Below are 19650 nucleotides of genomic sequence, written 5' to 3'. Positions count from 1 at the left end.
AAGGCACAGGGAGAAACAAAGTAATGCAAACTGTTTGACAGTCTAAGCTGGTACCTTAGGCAGTTGTGAATCATTTTCTTCTGGTTCTGCATCTCCCCGTGTATTTCTTGCTGTAAGGACCATAATTCATGAGCAGGAACAATTGAATCCATGCTGCACCAGATTGTTTGCTGCTTTTGTCATAAAGACAATTCTGGTAACTTTTCAGGTTGATTTATGGCTCTTTCTTACATATTAAAATTCTTATACAACCCAATTTTCCCCTAGCTTGCAGTTTTGGCTCGTGAAAGAGAAAACTTAGCTGAAGTCCATAATTTTTTCAGGTAATATACAAAACTGCTGGCCTGCTTGATTCAATACAGTTTCTATTAGAATTATGATCAAGAACATGTCTTCATGCAAATCTCTTCTGTTAATGTTACCTTTTTCTTTTGTTGAAATTGTAGCAGAAATTGTGAGGTGTAGCTTCAACTCACATATTTGTGGGTTTTGATTCTTAAAATCTTTTTAATAGCTATCTTCTGCATGACATATGTGACTTTTTTTCTCCTTTATATTTCATTTAGTTATGGAGAGTAATCTGGTGATTACATTTTTGTTTTTTGAGGTTTTTTTTCTTTTTTTAAGACTGTCATCTGCCACTAATGTTGTTGAACAGCAGGCTTTTATGCACCTCTTGCCCTTGAAAAAGACAGTGCACTGTTGACTCGTTGCTGAGTGTGTATTTTCTTGCCATACAAGTAATTCTTTGGTAAATTCCATTAAGGCTGAATGTCTTGCTTGTACCTCAGTTTTGTTCTCCCCCTTCTGACTGCTAAGTGCATGTGCATGCAGTCCATGGAGATGATAATGATTTAAGTGACAAAGTACCAATGATGTATAGTGTGGTGCTCCTGTGTTCAAGCATTTGCCTTCCCAAGGAAAGGAGACAGCATCAGGCATTGGCTGCACGGTGCAAAACTGGACATGAAGAGCTGTAGCATGATTTGAAAAACCTGCTGTAAAGCTACAGGAGTTGTATTGGGCTCAGTGTATTACTGGAATAGTAGAATCATACAAAAATTACATGGAAAAAGTGAGAAAAAGTAGACTGACTCCCTAATGATCAGGGTAATGTTAAATTTGGGGGATTATCATTGTGATCCCCTGTGCAAAATATGTTTGGTATCAAAATTGGTAATGTGGAGAGCTAGAAATCTTTTAAAATTATATATGCATTTTTTCATGCATATGAAATTTTACAGGGTTTAAAAGGCAAATTATTGTTTATTTACAGGGAAAGATAACTTCTTTGCACTGTACTGAAATGCAGTAAACTTCAACACAAATACTACTCGTAGTTTTTAAAGAAGGATCAAGAATGTGTGGAAAAAACACGCTGGAAAAAAAAATTAATTTGGAAGACTTCATGCAGAAAAGCATATGGGAGCTTTTGAACTAGTATCCAAAGCACAGGGTTTATCTGTATAGAAGGTAATTGGATACTACAGTGTCTGACAGGTTGGATGACTTTCTTACTCCTTCAAGAATGTTTACTAAGAGAAAGCTGGAGTACAAGAGTGATTTAGCTGATTGAATTGCTGTATTACCTTGATACCTTATAGTTTTATTATTAGCATGGGAGTCATAGAGATTCTTTTCTGCCATGTGATGAAGAAAATATTTACTTAATAAATTTTACTTTTAAATATGCCACAGAATTGCATATCCCCAGAGGAAAAGTAGTGACATTGAAAGTTTCATAGGAAATTTGGATTTGGATTCTTTCCTTCTGTTCCATTTAGTAAGAGGTATACATGTTACAGTGAAAATGGAGACTGTGATCCTGCTTGCCATTAACTACAAATCAAGTGATTTTTACACAAGTCATGGTGTGATTTAAAGACTTGGGATATTGTGGGCTTTGTGGTCAACTTTCTCAGCCTCAACGAGGGTGAAATACCTAGAAAAGAGGAAGGATGGATTTGTGGTTTAAGTATGAAATTGGAAAACAGGAGATGTGTTCCTGGTTTGATGACAGATTGTTTGATTTGGGGAAAAGTAATTTTCTGTTCCTTAATTTCTGCTTATGCAAATGGGAGTGTTATTGACTGATTCTGCTGAATAGAGGACTTGATTTATTAACATTCATAATGTGCTTTTAGACAAGGAGCAAGTCAATATTAGGAAATGGACTCAAAAGAACTTATTTAATACCTTCCTCAAAGAAAAGTTACTTGGCAGTAGAATACCCTGAAGGCAATATCTTTTATTGGTGTGTATCAAAATTAAGATAAATTTTAAAGTTCTTCCTGTGTTTTCTGTCATATCTACCATATTGCATCATCTACCATATCTACCAATATCTGTCAGCCTAAAATATCTGCCACTTGTATCTTTGTAGCTCTTTTATAAAAAAAATATTGTCTGTCCAGACGATGCCAGGGAGTATTCCAGAAACTGTTTCTGTTCTGTTGGTTTTCCCCCTCAGGAATGGTTACAGCACAAATATATAACAAAGAGCATATGAAGACCTGGAATTCATCCAGTAGCAAAAGTTTGGAACACTGAGACTGCTGGGCATAGACTACCCCAGGTGAAGTAAAAGTAAGAAGTGCTGTTAGAGAGGAGCAAGTTCCACATACAAGGAAGGTTCATTTCACTAGACTACACTGTAAATAAGCTTGTCTTCCTTAGAACTGAGTTTCCTGTTGTTTGCACGTGTTTTTAGCTGATGTTCCTTGTATTACTGGTTACTTGTGTGGCTCATGATAGTGGTTCTTGATCCTTTAATGGAGTATACACTGCAAATATACTCTGCATTGTACTACTGTGGATTTTTGAAGCATCACTACTTCCTGAGCAGCGCATCAAACATATTCCTGCAAGTGTAGTTAAACTGCAGTGTGACAGATGTCACTCTGTCACACTTGCCATCCCAGAAGCAGCAGTTGCCCTCATCACCTTTACCCTCCCCACAGCAGAATTAGCAAGACCCTCTCTCAAAGCATTTCTTCACTCTGCCACCTTATCACCAGGATTTGGATTTGTGTGCAGTGAGGTGTGCCTTCATCACTTATGCTGCAGAATACAGAACAGAATGTATACCTGGGACTTAATTTCCTGGGAAATTATAGATAATTCAGGACCTAATGGCCTCGCTAATGGCATGGTCAGCTGCAAGTATTTTCAGCTGCAAGTGTTTTTGACTATTCCTCCGTTCTCAACCCAGTGTATCTCATCAAGTTTATGGTCTTTGTTTGCATAGAAGGGTCTCAATCTGAGCTCAATATACCCATGAGACTAATAGTCTGAGATAGAGACCATGGCTGATAGTGTCCCTTTTTTTAGCACAAGACACATAAAGATAATTATGGAGGAATGAGGAAGATTTAAAAAACCCACTATGGATCACTATGCTTGAATAAAAATGAACACCTTTTCAGGCAAAATTCACCTTCCTATGATTTCTGTTTTTTCCATACACAAGGATAGCAGCATTGCTGTTCAAAAGAATATCTTCCTCTGTGTTTCTGCTTCATTGTTGCTGATTTGCAGCTAAAACCTGATTATCATGTTATGCTTAACCAAGTGTCTTACCAGTACCTTTAAAGAAACTTTCCTGGATACTTGTTCTAGTCAATCATATGAGTGCTTGATGCACAGCTGCTGGGCTTCTATTGTTAGTTAAGTCCTGATGCACATCAGGTCAGCCCACCTGATGGCATCAGCATTTTGCCAGACTTTCACACTGCTTCACTAAACATAAGACACAAAACTGCTTTTTATTGTCATACTGCCAACAACTTCTCCATCTCCATCTTCTATATAGTATCTTCATGCATACCTACACAACTTGATACACCTTTAACTCATCAAGAGGTCTGGTTCTTTGACAGCTCACTCAGTAATCCTTCTACTGCCATGGACATGAGAAGCTGCCTTGTTAAGAAAACTCCACTAGTGATGATAAACCACTGCCAAAACAAATGAATTCAGAAGTGACTGGATGTTCAGTTTCACTGATGGGTATGAATGTGTGATATGTGTTTTTTCAGTGACTGGTTAACTGTTTTTTTGGGCTGATGTTCCAAAACAAATTACACAGGCAGCAGAAGTTAACCAAGAGCAGACAATCTTAATCAGACTAGGCACCATGTCTAACCAGCACACTAGTATTAATATTCAAGAGAGCCAAAGAGGCTGCTGAGGAAGTCTTAAACACTCAGTGCAGTCTGGAGAGATTAAATTATCTTACCGCTATTTGTGAGTGAACATGCTTTAAAGGAATAGTGTGTGCTCTAAAGCTGATGTGTACATTAAGTACCATTATGCAGCATTGCATTAAAGGAATTGATTTTATGACATGTCTCTTTGGACATGAGAGGGAAGGTGTCAGGTTGCTCTAGACCTTAGTTCAGAGTGATGTTCAAATGTTGCTTTTGGCACTTGTCCTAGACTTAGCTGTGGTGCAATTTGTGGACACTTTTTTTTACAAGTTGGAAAGGCGCATGCAGATGCTGTTACCAGAAAGAAATCCTTGTGGTTATCATAAATAGGTTATCTCCCCTTCTGCCCATTAAATCTTGACACTGATTTCACTATGCATGGACTGTTATACCACATCACACATCCAAGTGAAAAAAAAAACAATTATCAATCAGTCAAGATCTGGCAATCAGCTCCATATTTCAGCAGGGATCTAATACAAGCCAGATGCTCTTCTGTCTTTCCCAAACAGCCCTGTGTCATTGCATTCACTGCTTGGCTATCAGCTTCTCACATGAATGGAGGAAACCAGGTTTGGTCCTCAGTGCAGGTTTTATATCTAAGTCCTCTGAGGTGGCTTGCATGTTATCTGAGCATAGGTACAAGCACCTTGCAGAATCATCCCTTCAGAGCTTCTACAGTTGTTTTTTTCTCTGTGTCTGAAAAGTTCTGGGCTGATGATGTGGTCAGAAAGCTTATAATGGGGATTGTATGGTCATGAAAAGAAAAGAAGAGGGGAAGGAGCATTGGAGGGGGTCTTCTGCTCATATGTGAGCAGACGGTGATAAAACCATTCTGAGGAAAGGTGTAATTTTTGAAGGCTTATTGGCACAATTTGTATCTTGAGAAAAAAATGCGACCTTTGTGCAGTATTACTTGAATTATCTGTGAAGTGTTTTGAGGGTGGAAAATGCTCTGCACAGACCCTACCAGCTGAAATCCGAAGCTTTAAGTCGTGATTGGCATCCAACTGCTTCCTGAAGGGTTTGGCTTTGTGTTACAGCACAAACCATAGAAAATCGTTGGTTTCTGCTTCTAAGCTACAGCCAGACCCTTGTAGGAACAGCTGATGAGCTTTAGCCTTGAGGTAGGCACAAATCAAACAAATGTTGCAACTCAGTCCAAGTGGTTGACTCCATCTGTCTGTACTCAGAGAGATCTCTGAACAGCTCTGACCCTAGACTGGTGACAGGCTATTATTAGAAGTGTCCTTTGGTAAGTCCCAAAGCCGTAGTTCATAGAAACCAAACAAAAATAAGGGCTGTATTTTAACATGTTAGTGGGGAGCACGATGCAGTCATTGCTGCATGTAGCGGTGCAAGCACATTGCATGCTGTGTGGTTAGTGTTTAAACTTGTCACTTTTTCTTCTGAACAAGGACTGATGTCACACACACCAACACCTGAGAGCTATTAATAGGAGCGTTTGAGGCAGAAAAAATCCCATACATATACACCTTGTAAGTCTTTTAGAAAGCTTTGCTGTTGGGGAGGTTTGGCTGATAAAAGAAGGCCAAATCGTAACGCTCTTGGCTTTAGACGGGAGCCTCGCAGAGAGGAGGGTGTAACCATCTTCCTTCAGGAAGCTCAAGACACAAAAGCTCCTGCCAAGGAAGCCCCCCCTTCTCAGCGCCCCGGAGCGCGCTGTGCGCCTCGCTGCCGCGGCGGCGGCTCCCGCTGGGCCCTCCCGGCCCGGGTGTCCTCGCACGCCCGGTGCCCGTGGCGGGGGCGGCCCCGGGCGGGCCAAGGGCGCCTCTGCCGGGCTCGGGCGGCGCTGCCGCTCCCCGCCTCCTCCGCCTGGCAGCCGGGCGGGCAGGCACCGGGAGAGGGAGAACGAGAGGGAAAGGGAGGGCGCGCAGCTCGCCGCCGCCCCGGAGCCGTGGCAGCGCGGCCGGCCTGGGCGGCAGCCGGACCCGGCCCGCCCGCCCGGCAGCGGGAGCGCCTCCGCCACCGCCGCCCGCCTGGGGCCGCCGCCCGCCATGGAGCTCTCCCTGCGGCTGCTCCTGGCGTCCTGCCTCCCGCTGGGGGCGGCCGCGGAATTTGACAGAAGGTAGGCGCGGGGAGAGCGGGGGCGGCGGCCGGGACCGGCCGGGCGGGCGAAGTCTCCGTTCCTTCAGGGAGAGCGGAGGGAGCTCGGGCTCTCCCCTTGCAGACGCGGGGCGCTGTGGTGGCCCCCGGGCTCCTGCTTGGCATCGGGGCTGGGTCCTGGCGAGGCGGGGCGGCCGGAGCCCTCGGCGGGACGCGTGTGGCGCTCCCGGTGCGGGCAGCGGTGCCGGGCGGGGGCCGCACGTGGAGGCGCGGGGCCGCTCCCGAGCCCCCCGGCTGGAGCCCTCAGCCTCCCGCCCTCCGAGTGCCGCTCCCGAGCCCCCCGGCTGGAGCCCTCAGCCTCCCGCCCTCCGAGTGCCGCTCCAGGCTCGGCGCCTCAGCGCGGGCTTAGGTGTAAGAGGAGTTCATTTCTCTGGCGGGGCCGCGTCCCGCAAGAATTAAAAACAAAGCGCATCGCGTGCTGTAGTGATAAAATGAGTTTATTGGCGCCCGGAGGCGCTGCGAACAGACGGCGGCGGGGTCGCGGCTCAAGTCCTGGCACGAAGCTCGGGGCGCGTGTGCCCGCGGGCCGTGTCGCGCCGTGTCCTCCAGGGCTCGTGTGCTGTCAGTGTCGCGACCCTGCGCCGTGCGGGGCAAGCGGCCAGCGCCACCCCCGCCCTTCCCAGGGTTTCCTTTCTTTTTTTTTAATAAATAAGGATTTGCTCAAACGCAGCGCTCACGGGATTCCAGCCTGTCGTTAAAAGACATTGCTGATTCGTGTCACTGGTTTATAACTGCGTGAGGCCGTGGTATGTTTTCTTTGGAACTAGGGAACAATGCAGCTCTCCTTTTATACTTAATTTCTGCTTAAGAGTCCAAGAAGCTTTTGTTTTCATTCTTTTTTTTCCATTAATGTTTCAGTGAGACAGGTTGGCCATATCAGTGAGAAAATTTTGCCATATATTGTGAACTGAAACAATGCCTAAACTTTATGATGGCATTTATTCCATACTATAAATTCTGTTTCAGACTTCGGAACTTCTGTTCAGTGCCAGCCTGGGAGTGGCAGCAGTGAGCGTACTGCAAAGCATGTCAGCTTTTTCAGGCTTTGCTCAGTTATCCTAATTATCTTTTCCCCTCTTCACCTATTGTCATTTGCATTTTTTGAAGTAAACAAAGTATTAATGATAGAGATATCTTAGTATTAGCTGAGAGCAGTTACTCTCTCAATAAAAGTAAAAAAATACATATCTCTATGCAGGAGGGTTTTTTGCTGTTCTTTTTCTTTTAGGATGTTTTGGTTGGTTGGTAGATTTTTTCTTTTACTCTAGGATGATTTTAGCTACTTTCAGAAAGGTTCACCAGACTTTGTTGAACTGTGTTGTTGAACAGGTGGCCCAGACAAATGGTCTCATCTGCAGGACTGTGTCGGTTTGGAAGCAGAATTGACTGCTGCTGGGGCTGGGCCCCAGTGGCTTGGGGACAGTGCCAACGTGAGTATCTCTGCTGCTGGGGCTTCTGGTCACTTGTAGAGAAAGCTTGTACACACCTAGTCACATCTTTCATGTGTTCACACCTGACACTGCAGGGCTAGGCTTTTGCACGTGTGAGCCTGACTGACTTGGAAGGATGCTGTCATGTTGAAATTTTAGCAGTGCTAAAAATTGTTGCAGTCAAGTAAGGTGAAATTGAGTTAGGGCAGTGAGAATTTGGAAATTTCTTTTTGATTTCTGCTTCATTTTGTGATCTGATATTACAACCTGGTGTAACTACACTGTGTCAGGTTACAGGCACTGCACGATGATAATATTTGCATCAAAGAAGAAAACCAAAATTACTGTTATTTCCCTTAGGAAATTGATGGAAATGTTCCAATTAAGTATTAAGCTCAAGCATTCTTTCAGTAACCCTAAACTAAGGGCATAAATCTGCCTGACAGCATCCTTTTACTGGGTCACATGTGAAGAGAAACATCTCTGAGAGTCTCACATCTACCTAGACTCTTTGATATGACTGCAGGATAAGCAAGTAGATAAGTATCCATCATTGACTACACCTTCAATGAGGATTCTGTGGAGGCAGCTAGTACTGTACAGAAGTTAAAATTGTCAGGAGTGATACAGAGACCCCAGCTTGTTAAAATTGCAGCCTTTGATCTGGGGGATGTGTACACAAGTGTTTAACATACATGAGAGACATCCTGAAGTTTTTGCAGGAATAAGCCTATAAACACTTGGCTTTTTTTCTTTCATTTTCTTTCATTTATTCATGAGAGAATCTACAGCTTAAGCTGAAAAGTAATGTTAGCTGGACAAACCCCAAATAATAACCAGAAGTTCAGCAATTCTACAGCCTTTTCATAGTTGCAGAATAAAATTGGATAAAAGGTAATTTTAGGAAGTTGCCCATTGCAGACCTCAGTTGAAGGAGGGTGCCTGGGATTTGCAGTAGTGAATCAAAACTTTGATTCTTCTGGTTGCCAACACTGGCACCCCTGAGAAAGGAGCAACAAATGAATATTTGTAATGAATAGCAGTTGGCTCAAAATTCTTGGCCTAAGTTTGAAACCATGAGGCTTCCATCCCCCATGATCCTTCCCTATCATCTATTTTAACTACGCATAAATTCATTGTCCTTATTTAAAACCTCCTCTATTTAAAACCCTAATTGAAAACCCAGCTTATTGGTAGTTGTTGTGGGACATTCCACTGGCTAAATAGAAATATGCACGCTCTAAAATGCAATCACTTAACTTAGAGTTTGCAAACTTATTTGCACCCCAAGAGCTCTACAAGAAGTTGGTTATGATATCCCAGACCACCATTTTTGTCTTTTCTTTGCAAAATAGTAGGATTCTTTGCATATAAGCTATTAAAATAGCCTACATTATTTTCTTCAGCTTATGCTTGTGTTTTAATGTGCATTTTTTATAGAGACTGAATGCAACCAAATTGGAGATCAGCCTGTCACAAAAAGACAAAAAATCCCAAACACCACATAAGCAGCTCTTACCTCTATCAATTCAAACAGCCACAGATAACCCAAAAATGGTCCACAGTCCAGGACATACCAGATTAAAAACCTTTCTGCAGACATATGACAGGGGAGGGGAAAATTGCTAGAGGGAGAGTTCCACAGCTGGAGCATGTCAAATAACCATGCTTAATTCAGCTCACCCTCCCCTCTCTGCACATTTATTCCTCACTGCTTCTTTCCACATGCCTGCACCAGAAGTACTCCAGCTATCTGGAGAATATCAGGCGAAAACATCTGATCAGTAAGGTAGCTACTAGATGGGGGTTTTATCCTTTTTTTTTTTTTTTTTTTTTTTCCCAAATAAGTTAAAAATTACATTTCAGGCTTCCCCATGTTTTTCAGAGGCGAGGAAATGTACCCGTTTCCTCCATGTTTGCCATTTCCCATTTTACCACAGCCACAATTTCTTTTCCCATACTTGGGTGCAGTTGTGTAACTCATACAAGTCCATAAGAGTAGAGAGGACCCACCTGAGAGTCCTGGCAGAGCTGGCTGGAGTAATCATGCAGCAGCTAATTATTGTCTTTGAAAGGTTATAAAACCTGGGGAGGTTGACCAATAATTTCAGAAAGGTAAGTCTTTTGCTCAGAAGGAATACCCAATGACCTACATGGAGGTCAGTCTCATTGCCACAACAAGGAAAAGGAGAGGAAGGCCTCTTGGAAGTCCTTTAACCTAACACGTCTGTGACTTCCATCTAACTGTGCAGCTTCCTTGAGAAATAGGTATCACCTCCCCACATAAACACTTTTTAGAAAAGCTGTGAAGGTACTTTCTGTCCTTCTTGATAGCTACAACATCATTTTGGGAACACTTGACCTATCATTCCCTAATAATTATGAACCAATAGATAGAGACCCTGCAGAGGCCTTTGAGATCCTACTACGTAAAGGTGAACAAAATTACAGAACTCTAAAGGAAAAAAACACTGAAATGGAGAAAGACAGAAACGTGGGTTTCAAGATAATGCTGGAAATAAGGAAAGTTTATTTTCAGTACTCTGTATCATGGCACAATGAATTTACTGTTGCATTATATACTGGAGATCTGTCTTTGCCTCTTTATTACTTTCATGTAACACAAGAAATTTTATTTCCTCCCCAGTGTCCAATTATTATATCTCTGGACAATTGCATTTCTTTTCTATCTACCTTAGGATTATAATGCCAGAATTGAAGGAACTGCAACTACAACAGAGTTGTACTGATACCAGCTCCAAGTCAGTAACCAGCTTCATACATCCAAAAAACATTCCTTCAAAAGCCTTCAAAGGATCCTAATTCTAATGAAACCTTACAACACTGGATGCAGCAGTTTGTTGATGTACTACTTATTGTCAAAGAAAGTTGCTTTCTTTGGATGTTACTCTTGCATGCTGAGCAATGAAATCATGACATTTCCACCAAAGCATCCACCAGAGTGTGCCCTGAGAAACTGAATCCCTCGCACCCCAAGCAGGGCCTGTTCCTTTTTCCCCGTACAACACATGCTGGCCACAAGAAATGCAACCCTCATGGCTTTAGCACATTTCCCCCCAATCAATGACTACAATGTGATGAAAAGAATGACAGCATCCCACATCAGCCAACTGATCAGTGCAGCCCCCCTTCTGGCATCCTCCTCCTCCCATAATGCAGAAAGAATGACAACAGGATCCTTACCTCTGAGTAAAAATCCATGCAAATTGGACACCTAATAATAACTCCTTGCTGTGCACTAGAGGGAAGAGAAGTAGAAAGAACATGCAGCTGTTAATATCACCACACTTCAATGATTACTGATCCATAAAATCTCACATAATGACACAACTGCACTGAGTAGGCATGACAAATTTCCTTTGAAAAATCCTGCTGTCTTTAACCCTGTTTGCTGCTGTTAATGAGGTTTTGGGATTTTCCTGCCCAGAGGAAAAGACTGTCCTGGTTTCACTAGAGGAAAGGTGTAGTCAGTCACTCAGCTCTGGGATTTGAAGTTAAGCAATGCCCATTTTTTGCCATACTCCCCCCACACTCGTCTCTAAGGTTGTGTGCAAAGCTGTACATCTGCCTTGGGCTGCCTTTTTCTCCCAAAATGCAAATGGCATCATTTGATCATCATGCAACGTGGGAGAAGGAGGGAATTAAGTAGAGTAAGCAGGCATACTTGTATGGCTGAGTCACACACAGAAAAGAAGGCACAAAATTCTGTGCTTGGCAGGGCATGAGCCATACATACTGTGAACGTGCAGTTCCCTCCTCTGCTGCTCCCTGTTCTGCAGGGCCTGAGTCAGCCACAGGTGCATTATTAGCTCCTGTTCCATAGCCAGAGCCATCCATCTGTTGGCAGCTGTTCTGGATGGAATTTCTGCTTCGCTGCTCATAAACTGTAATTTAATTTTCATTAGTTATATGTGATGTAAGATGTAGAACATGGAGAAGAATTCTTAAGGATGCTCTTGGTATTGATACATTTAATCTTTGAATATTTTCAAGCCAAATCAACTGGAAAGGAGATTTAATCCATCAAATAGACAGCAATTAAGAAACAAGCACCAAGTGATGCCCATGGGACAGAAAGACAAATTCCTTGTTGGTAGAACTGCCTTGTTAAGGTTCAGGCCTTGACATGCTTCAAGGAGCAGAAGCTCAGATCCAGGGGAAGGTTAACAAAGCTCAGGGAGAGGATGCCCACTGAGAGTGGACAAAAAGAATGCAGAGTTGAGGGACCAAAAAGACATCTGGCACAACTCCCAAGATAAGGAAGAAACTAAGAAACCCAGCTCTCCTGAAATCAGCTCTGATTGGTACACAGTAATTCCTGCAGGGGCAGATTGCAACCACCAATTCATGGAGCAGCAACTCAAGAAACTCCCCAGGCCAAAAGAAGAGAGACACTCAGCCATGGACTGAGGGGAATAATTACAGTGAGAAGGCTGTTAACCAAAAGAAGGCAGAATACTAACTAAGAAGACAATCAGGCCCCTTGTAACCAATGAATGGTGATTCCATTGTTTGCTAGTCTGTATAAATAATGAGTTTTGATGGTGAGTTTGTCTGATTTGTGAAATACCACTGAGCATCCAGACATGTGCAACAGTCAAATAAGCAGACAGTGTCTCTCTCTAGTGTACAATTATTGACTGGCTGCAGCCCAGTAACAAATCCACTTCTTGTGGACAACATCTTGACCAAGTTTCATGGAGATCAGTTTTTAATGGCATGATCAGTAACAGTCAAAGTGTCAAGAAATCCTTTTGGCTTTTTAACTCTCAGAAACCATGGCCCATAATGACCACTGCAACTCCAGTTGCTTATTGTCCATATGGAAAGAATCAGTCACTAATCAATTAAAACTATAGAAAGAGTCACCAAATTGAAGTTCCCTTCTGCATAAGTATTCAGCCACCACATTCAATGCACCACATTTACTGCAGGGATTTTCCACTGTTCTCTAAGACCCTGGCCAGAGGCTTCAGCCTTGTCCTTTGCCTTTTGCTAAAAGCAGTTTCAACCCCTGCTGCCAGAGCTTCTTGGAAAAGAACAAGAAAGATAACTATTACATTTTAGATAAAAATCCCTTCCCAACTGTAAAACCAACTCACCTTCATGAAGCTTCCATTGGTGCACATGAGAAGGGAGAGAAAAAAGATACAGTTAGGTTTGGTGAGCCCCCCTGGTGCTGCATGCAAACCTCAGCTCAGAGAGCAGTTAAAGCAGAGCAGGTGAGGAAGGGTGGGGTATCACCCTCTAAGTTTGGTTAAGAACATTCAAAGCAATAGCAAAGGGAGCTGCTGCCGGAAGAATAAACAAGTGGGTGCTGCTGATTCTGCTCCCACTACTGCAGCAAAATGGAATTGAACAGGGTAGAAACAGAGGCAGCTTAGGAACCACCTGAACACCCTCATCCCTCATCCCTCCCCCCCGTTGCCTAATCCAGATTGGCCTAGAGCTCTTTCTTTTCCTCGTTCTCCACCAAACTGGCAAATTCTGCCATTATACCTATAACACTTCACATTAGGTGAACAGCTTCTGAAGAAAGGAAACCACAACAGAAATTGGGAGTAAACAATTCTATCAGTCAATGCTAGATCTACAAGGAATGCACAGATCTGCCAGCACCAATGGCTTCTCCTTCTACGGATACCACCAAGAGAGGACTTGGAGGGATGTGCAGGTTGGAGATTCCCAGCAAGGGCTGTGCTTCCAGCCAGTGCCTGTGGCACCCACCAAAAACAACTGAGTTGTGCAGCTCCCCTTCTGTCCCCTCCCCGCCCCTCCCACAACTCTCAAAGGACAGCAACATCTGGATCTTTACCTGTGAGTAGCAACTCCTGCAGATTATGCAGAGGAGACTTCCAGAGGGCCTTCTGTCATAGAAAACAGATGCAGAAAGAACATGCAGCCATTAATTCACTATGCATCACAGGTTAGTGATACAAAAATGCCTGAAAATAGAATATCTCTTCTGATTTAGTAACATACCAGCCCAAGAGCAAAATCATTTCAATTACTTTTTTATACCTCAGCTTCTTCAGTGTCTCTCAATTGTTACCAAACGATACATTCCATTAAGATTTCAAGAATACAGAAGAAAAGGCATAAAGCTTGGCAGAAATCTGTTTCTACGATGTATCAGAAATTGGACTTTGAAGAGACACTTTATCAGTCACATACAATTCACTATCTTGTGACTCCTCTTCGTTCTCATTCGCAGGCACTTGTCCTGGTTTGAAAGGACAGGTGTCTGCTAGTAAAGGCAGAAGTTTCCCTTTGAAACAGAGACTTTGGTTCCACTCCCCCCAAGTATTGTAATTGTTTGAATCAAGGACTCTGAGGCAGAGATAAGGGGGTGGGAATAACAGCTCTTTTACTAATATATCAAACTGTACAAGCAGAAAACAACAGCAGCAGTTAAAATTGCTAACAGAACAGAATAGATAACTCGGTGTCAGTCGCTTTAGATGCAAGCACGCTGTCTCTGTGCTTATTCCCAGTCCGGATCTCCCGAGGGCAGGCGGAAACGGAGGCGGGGGGGGGGGGGGGGGGGGCGCAGGAGGGGGGTGGGGCGGCAGCGGCCACGCCGGTCTCGGGCGGGAACGGGCTCACCCTCACCGAGGGCGGCGGCTCCTCGCTCACCGTGTGTGTCCGGGGGATCAGCTGTGTCCGCAGAGGCAGGAGGCTGGAACGGGGCAGATGCAGGGCAGGTGATCGCAGAGGGTCTGGCTCTGCTGTGCTCGGCCGCGTGGCTGAACGATCCCGGGCGTCCTCCTCCCGGCTCGCCGGAAACGCGAGTGCCCTCCCGGAAACCTCAGAGGCCCCTCCAGGACCCGCAGCAATTGACACCTTTTGTCTGGATCATCAGGGACCCTGGGTGTAACCCGGCCAGCTCCATTGGCATGATAATGGGAAAAATTCTTACAATTGACACAGTAACAGAAAAACACTCAACCCTTAACATGGGGTTATGGGATTATGGGGTTATGGGGTTATGGAGTTTTTGGGATTTAGTGGTTTATGGGGTTATGGGATGTTCTTGGTGTATTTTGGGATATTTTGGGGGTATTTTTGTGGTGATTTTGGGGTGTTTTGGGATATTTCTGGGATATTTTTTGGGTGGTTTTGGGGTGATTGTGGGATTGTTTTGGGATATTTTTGGGGTGGTTTTGGTATAAATTTGGGATGCTTTGGGGTGTTTGTAGGGTGATTTTGAGAAATTTATTGGGGTGTTTATGGGCTATTTTTGGGGTGATTTTGGGTTGTTTATGGGATGTTTTTTGGGTTGTTTATGGGATATTTTGGGGTGATTTTGGGATGCTTTTTGGATTTTTTTGAGTGTTTTTGGGATATTTTTGTGATATATTTGGGGTGATTTTGGGGTGATTTTGGGATGGTTTTTGGGTTATTTTGGGGTGTTTTGGGGGTGATTTGGGTGTTTTTGGTGTCCCACCTGCCATGCTCAGCAGCTGTCCCAGTTTGGGATATTTTTGGGGTGTTTTTGTGATATTTCTGGGATATTTTTGGGTTATTTCTGTAATATTTTTGGGATGGTTTTTGGGTTATTTTGGGATATTTTTGGGGTGATTTTGGGGTGTTTTGGGTCCCTCCTGCCATGCTCAGCAGCTCTGCCAGTTTGGGATATTTTTGGGGTGTTTTTGTGATATTTCTGGGATATTTTTGGGTTATTTCTGTGATATTTTTGGGATGGTTTTTTGGGTTATTTTGGGATATTTTTGGGTTTATTTTGGGGTGATTTTGGGGTGTTTTGGGGTCCCACCTGCCATGCTCAGCAGCTGTCCCAGTTTCAGCGCCGCCCCCCTGGCCCGGCTCAGCGCGGCACCAAACGCTCGGCAGCGGCTGCTGACAGCAGGGGGGAGCCTGGGAACAAACTGGGGAGGGGAGACAAAACTGGGGAGGGGGAGACAAAACTGGGGAGGGGAGACAGACTGGGGAGGGAAGACACAGATTGGGGAGGGGGAGACACAAATTGGGGGGGAGAGACCCCAAATTGGGGAGGGGGGAGACCCTAAATTGGGGAGGGGGGAGGCCCAAATTGGGGGGGGGAGAGACCCCAAAATTGGGGAGGGGGGAGACCCTAAATTGGGGAGAGAGACCCCAAATTTGGGGGGGGACCCGAAACTGGGGAGGGAAGACCCCAAATTGGGAGGAGGACCCAAAATTGGTGGGGGGTGGGGATTTGAGGGGATGGTCCCCAGTTGGGTCTGGGGTCTCAGGGGGATTTTGGGGGTCCCCATTGGGTCTGGGTCTCAGGGGATTTTGGGTCTGGGGTTCACACTCACCTGGCGCTGCTCCTGCCCCACAGCCGCATCCGGGCGGCTCCGGCCAAAGCCCCCAGACCCAATTCCAGAGACCCCAGACCAAATTCCAAACAGAGTCCCCAGACCCAATTCCAGAGACCCCAGACCAAATTCCAAACAGAGCCCCCAGACCCAATTCCAGAGACCCCAGACCCCATTCCAAACTGGGCAGGTGGGGGACACCAATGGGGGACCCCAAAATCCCAGTGCCCCCATTTCCATTCCCAGTCCCCCCCCCCCCCCCCCCGTCCCCCAGTCCCCCCAGTTCCCCCATTTCCATTCCCAGTCCCCCCAGTCCCTCCCAGTCCCTCCCAGTCCCTCCCAGTTCCCCCAGTCCCTCCCAGTTCCCTTTATCCCATTCCCAGTCCCTCCCAGTCCATCCCAGTCTCCCCAGTTCCCCCAGTCCCTCCCAATTCCCTCATTTCCCATTCCCAGTCCCTCCCAATCCATCCCAGTCTCCCCAGTTCCCATTCCCAGTTCCCCCAGTCCCTCCCATGGCCGCTGCCCAGCCCATCCGGCTCACGGGCACCGGCGCTGCCGGCCCCGCCCCCCGGCCTGGGGAGACCCCAAATAAACACGGGGAACCCAAAACAGAGAGAACCCCAAAAATACAGAGAACCCCCAAATACAGAGACACCCCAAAAAAGAGACCCCGAATAAACACAGGGACCTCCAAACAGCACAGGGACCCCAAAAGCAAAGAGAACCCCAAAAACAAAGAGAACCCCAAAAACAGAGACCCCAAAAACACAGACCCCAAAAATAGAGACCCCAAAATAAATACAGGAACCCCAAAATCAGCACGGGGACCCCAAAAACAGACCCCAAAATCAGACACTGGACGCCCAAAATCACAGAGAACCCCCAAATACAGAGAGACCCCAAAATAGAGAGAACCCCAAAAACAGAGACCTCAAAAATCAGCACAGGGACCCCAAAAATCAGCACGGGACCTCAAAATAAACACAGGGACCTCAAAACAGAGAGAACCCCAAAAATCAGCGGGGGGACCCCAAAAACAGAGACCCCAAAATCAGCACAGGGATCCCAAAAACAGCACAGGGACCCCAAAACTGCACCGGGGACCCCAAAAGCAGCACAGGGAACCCAAAAATACAGAGAACCCCAAAACCAGAGAGAACCCCAAAAAAATACAGGGACCCCAAAAGCAGCACAGGGACCCCAAAATAAACCCTGGAACCCCAAAATACAGAGACACCCCCCAAAAATAGCGAGAACCCCCGAAAAATAGCGGGAAACCCTAAAACACCCAAAATAATGAACCCCCCAAAAACGAATCCCAAAAATAGAGGGAACCCCCAAAAATACGAGAACCCAAAAATAACAGGACCGACCCCCCCCCCAAATATCAGGGCCCCCCCAATACTGGGAACCCCCAAAAAGAGCCGAGACCCTCCCAAAAAATTACCGGGACCCCCCAAATATCGGGACCCCCCCAAATATTGGGACCCCCAAACTCCAGGACCCCCCCAAAAAGAGCCGGGACCCCCAAATATCGCCCCCCCCGGAATATCGGGACCCCTCCCAAAAAAAACACCGGGACCCCCCAAATATTGGGAGTTCCCCAAATACCGGAACCCCCTCAAATATCGGGAACCCCCCCAAAAAAATAGAGACCCCCCTCCCAACACTGGGACCCCCCAAAAAATACCAGGACCCCCCAAATATTGGGAGTCCCCCAATACCGGGACCCCCAAAACAGTCGCGATTCCCCAAATACCGGGAACCGCCCCCCAAATATCGACACCCGCCCAAATACCGGGACTCCCCCCCAAAAATAGCGGGACCCCCCCCAAATATCGGGATCCCCAATCCTGGGACTCCCCCCCCCCAATACCGAGAATCCCCAAAATCGGGACCCCCCCAAATATCGGGACCCCCCCCCAAAAAAAAATACCGAGACCCCCCCGAAACACCGGGACCCCCCAAAAAGAGCCGGCACCCTCCCCCAGTCACTGACCTGGTCCCAGTCGGTTTTTTGGGGGGGTCCCGGGCGGTTTTTTTGGGGAGGGTCCCGGGGGGGTCTGGGCCAAGCCCCGTCCGAGCCCCCCCGGGTGGAACCCCCGCAGGGACCCCCGGGAGAGCCCATCGGGAATTGTCAATGAATACTCAACATGTTGATGCATTTAGGGAAGTCTTGTCTGAGTTAGTGTGTGCTCTTGGCTGAACTTCAAGTACCCGGAGATAAGAATATTTTTCTTTATTGTTTTTGTCTTTGTGTGGGTTTCGCGTGCTGGGGGAGGGGTGGATTTCGCCTGAGGGAAGCAACGTGAGGCCGGGGAGTGGGAGGGGCTGTCCCGCGTCTGGGGGCCTCCCCTGTGAGCTGCGGGGACCAATCAGAGAGCTGATTTAGTGATGGACAGCTCGGGAAACCAATGAAAGTCATTTCGCTTCTCAATTCACAGTGGATCAAGTTAACTAATCTCTCCTTCGGCCTCAGGCTCCCGTGTGGTGCAGTGGCCTCTGGCCGGTGCCCCGGCCGCCGGCCCGGCCCCGGCTCTGCGGGGAGCCCCCGGCCGGCCCCGGCTCGTGCTGGGACAGTTTCAGGGGCTGCCCCCGGGGCGCGCGGGCTCGGCCATGGGGCGAGTGGGGCGAGCGTGGAACGGGACACGCGGACCAAGCGAACACGCGGAGAAACGGCCCCGGGGGTTCAGTTGCAACAGCACGGCGGCAGCAGCGGCGGCAGCAGCGGCAGCAGCGCGGCAGCAGCGGCAGCAGCGAGTCTACAGATCCTCTGGATCTCTTGTTCCTTCTCTTCCTCGGAGTCGCTTTCCCCCGACCCTCTCCCTCTCTTACCTTCTCCCCTCTTCCAGTTCCGGGCCATGTTCCGAGCCCGCCCCCGCCCCGGCGGGGCTGCCCCTGCCCCGTCGCCGGCCCCGGCCCCGGCCCCACCCATCCCCCCCCGGTCTCGCCTCTGCCCAGCTCTCGCTGTCCTGGCTGTGGCGCTGTTGGCTGGGCATCAGTGCCTGGGGCTGGGGAGGCATCACTTCTCTTTGGCTCCGCTTGTCCCATCCCCAGTCCCAGCCCTGGCCCCGGCTCCTCCTGGGGCCCGCAGAGGGCACACGCGGCGCGGCCGCTCCCGCTGTCCCCGCTGCGGCTCCTTCAGCCCGAGCTCCGCCGGGGCCCGGGGCGGGTGGGGATGCCCGGCCCAGGACGCTCGGGGAACGGTCGGGGGCCGTGTCTGGCCCCGGGCCGAGCGCTGACGGCCGCGTGTCGCCCACAGGGAAGGCGCAGGAGGCGTTGCAGGAGCGGTACCGGATGGGTTTGCTGCTGGGCAGAGGCGGCTTTGGCAGCGTCTTCTCAGGCACCCGGCTCATGGACGGCGCCCCAGTGAGTGGCAGGGGCAGAGAGGGAGGGAGGAGGAGGGAGGAGGAAGAAGAAGACGAGGAAGGGGAGGCTGGAGCGCGGCGTGCTGGGCGGCGAGCTCAGCCCGCTGCTGCCCCTTGGCTCACAGGTCGCCATCAAGCGCGTGCCCCGAATCGCATCCAGCACTGGGCGAGCTGGTGAGTGAGCGGGGCCAGCGTAGAA

At 47.4% G+C, this 19650-nt stretch overlaps 1 long non-coding RNA gene across 1 annotated transcript in view; it reads left to right on the top strand.

Annotated features, from left to right (window-relative positions):
• Window positions 1-6027: 6027 nt before the first annotated feature.
• Window positions 6028-19650, top strand: part of LOC306816294 — a 44589-nt gene continuing 30966 nt past the window's right edge. Inside the window, exons 1-2 of the long non-coding RNA XR_013777628.1 lie at window positions 6028-6297; window positions 7665-7765. This is a non-coding gene — a long non-coding RNA (uncharacterized lncRNA). The remainder of the gene's footprint in view (window positions 6298-7664; window positions 7766-19650) is intronic.

This window comes from Erithacus rubecula (genome assembly GCF_903797595.1).
Source record: "Erithacus rubecula genome assembly, contig: scaffold_500_arrow_ctg1, whole genome shotgun sequence".
NCBI lineage: Eukaryota > Metazoa > Chordata > Aves > Passeriformes > Muscicapidae > Erithacus > Erithacus rubecula.
This window is presented reverse-complemented; position numbering and strand designations above follow the sequence as displayed.